This window comes from Castanea sativa, chromosome 1, assembly GCF_040712315.1.
Source record: "Castanea sativa cultivar Marrone di Chiusa Pesio chromosome 1, ASM4071231v1".
Lineage (NCBI taxonomy): Eukaryota > Viridiplantae > Streptophyta > Magnoliopsida > Fagales > Fagaceae > Castanea > Castanea sativa.
The window spans coordinates 64,944,994-64,947,989 of NC_134013.1; the positions used below are offsets into that span (position 1 = coordinate 64,944,994).

General features: G+C 33.3%; 1 non-coding gene across 1 annotated transcript; it reads right to left on the reverse strand.

The window, feature by feature from the left end:
- Positions 1-2,179: 2,179 nt before the first annotated feature.
- Positions 2,180-2,251, reverse strand: TRNAP-AGG (transfer RNA proline (anticodon AGG)). Its single transcript has one exon. It is a non-coding gene; the product is annotated as a tRNA-Pro (tRNA).
- Positions 2,252-2,996: the final 745 nt, after the last annotated feature.

A 2,996-nucleotide genomic window follows, 5' to 3' on the forward strand; every position in this document is an offset into this window, starting at 1 on the left:
AATGCTCTTAGAGCTCTAATGCTAAATATTACCGACATATGACATTTATAAGACTCAATGTGAATGCTCAATGCGATAGGATTTAGGTGTATTCTATTAGTAAGTTAAGATTTATGATCAAGTTTGTAAGAAGAGTCATGCACCACGTTGACATCGAAGGCTACTTTGTGGAATGAGACAACATATGGTTGTGGCTTACTATCAGCCAGGGGATTGGGGATAGTTAAGAGGCAAGACGAAATCAAATCATAGATGTTTTTGCTCCCTCTTCGAGAAGGAAAAAAGTTGTACAACGGACCGACGGTTGGGATGGGGTGAAGTCATTTACCATCTTTAAAGAAGTGGTGTCGGCACTAATCACATAAGAGAGATGAGAAAGAAGAGACTGATGATAATGAGAGTATTGCAAATTACACACTAGTGTTCTGAGGGTGGTACTACGATATGTACATTAAAAAAAATGTTAGATTATAAATAAATAAATAAAGTAATATATATATATATATATACACACACACACACACATTCAAGACGTAATACAGGTAAATTCTTCAGCCAAAAAAAAAAAAAAAATACAGGTAAAATCTCTTCCTTTGTTGCAATAAAAGAAATCCAGATAGGATGGGACTCAGGGAGGGAGCCACTCATTGGCTTTGGAGGGTAATGCCCCTTAAAAAATGTTAGTATATATGTGGTACTAATTTTACCAATTTTCATTTTATAAAATAACACTTTGTCTTCCCTTAATAATACCATTGATTCTCTTGAGAGTAATATTATAGCTATGTACTTTTCTACAAACTATTAAGGTAGTAAATTCTTATTAGTTCACATCTCAACCCACTATTTACATTATTTTTTTTACTTATCAATAACCATTCACTATATTAGCTATTTGTAAAAAAAAAAAAAAATTGTAACTTTAGTATTTTCCTCATTTTAAAGGCCATAAAAAAATTAAAGATCTTAAATCTAAAACAAAATATACAAGCCTCAAAAAATTAGCTCAACAAAAAAATTACCAACAACAAAGCTTTTAAAAAAAAAAAAAATTCAGATCCAATACGCTTTAAAAAAATAAAAATAAAAATTTTAAAAAACCTTCAGCCGCTAAGCAACAACAAAACCACAAACCCACCGCACACTAGTATAGTAGAGCTACCATGCTAATTCCAAATCTTGGTTCTGTCCCTTATGGGATTGTAAAACCAAAGCCCTGTGGAAGAATTTTACCATCAAATTCTGCCCCGAATTAGATCCATTTCTTCTTGTGCATTGGTTTTCAATAATAAAAGATTACAAATTTAAGTTCCACTCATATGGATATATTTTGAGTCCACTATGTATAATATGACAATGTTGGCTTTCGACATCACATAGGTTACAATTCAAGTATGTATGGTGATTATGGTGTAAAATGGGTACTGATTGTTGGATTTCCTTATGCCATCAAGAAGCCTTCATTTAACTTCATATGTGTACTGATTATGGTTTCAATTGCTGTTCTAGCTTTCTTGTCACTCCAAAAATGAAAACAATTATGCTAGGTAAGTATGCATTATGCTATCTCCAAATAAGGAAGACATTTTTTTTTTTTTTTGATAATCACCAAATAAGGAAGACAATCTTTGATAAGATTGAACCTTAAAATATGTCAATGATTTTCCTAAAATTGCAATTTAATAAGCAGTAAGTACGCACCAACATATAGTCAAGCAAACTAAATGACTTTTTTTTTTTTTTGAAGGGGCAAACTACATGACTTATTGGTTTGAATATCAAAAATATAAATATGAAAACAAAAATTATGAAGAGTTTTGTATGATAGGCTTAATATAGTCTGAATGAATATCATTGCACACACCATGACAATCACAACTCGTCATTACTCATATCATCTACGTATGTATATCAAAGGGAATCAACTACAACAACTAGCTAGCTAGCGTATGGGTTTCCATGTGTTTGGCACAACAGGAAAAATTGCAGAGTTAGATAGATACACGAGAAAGTGCAGTGTGGGACCATCATCCCAATCGCTTTTGTCTACACTTTTCTTTGCTGTACAAAGCTCTCTCAGTTGGCAAAAGATATCCCCATGAAAGGGCTCTCACTTTTTTCTCAATTCTCTCTCTTTGGCTACTTTGTAAAAGTAAAATTAAAGTAAAAAAGGGATGTGGGGGCATTCCGAGAATTGAACTCGGGACCTCTCGCACCCTAAGCGAGAATCATACCACTAGACCAAATGCCCTTCTGTTGGGTGTGTTAACAACAAGTTATATTAGTATAACTAAATACCTATTTGGGCCCACTACTAGCCCAAGATAGTGAAGCTACCCTTGGAATTTGGAGGTGGGGACTGGGGATTGGGGAAAGGTGTCGGTGTTTCTTGAATGCTGCTTTTGGTGTTGGGTGGATTTAATAGGAGTGCTCATTGTTTGAAAGTTATTTGTGACAGATGACCTCTGAAACAGTGTGTCTGACCAATCATGTTTCTGTATAAACAAACTGTAGAATATTCTTTTCTTTTCTTTTTTCTTTTTGAGAAGAACTGTGGAATATACTTGGTGTCTATTAAAAGATCTTAATGCAATTTCAAATTTGCTAAAACAATAAACATGATATTTATTAAAATCACAGTAAAGGTAATTTGCTAAGAATGAGAAGAGAAAGAGAGAAACTAATGAATATAATTTTATTTTATTTTTTATAAAAAAAAGTTACGGTTCTGAACTCAACGTAAAGTAAAACATTGATCGAGGGAGCAATGTATGATTTTCAACTTATTGTTTTGTATTTTCTTTTTGCTGAATGAAAAAACAAAAAAACGGGAGATGCAGCTGTACAGAAAGGTCAGATCATAGAATTCTATTGGACTTGTCTTGATTCTCTTGAATTGATTATCCATTCAAAGTTATGGAATCCTGGCAGCCAACCTGTATAAAGGGACCCTATTGGAGACAGGAGATGCAGTACAGGCCTGAGTGATGGGCCAT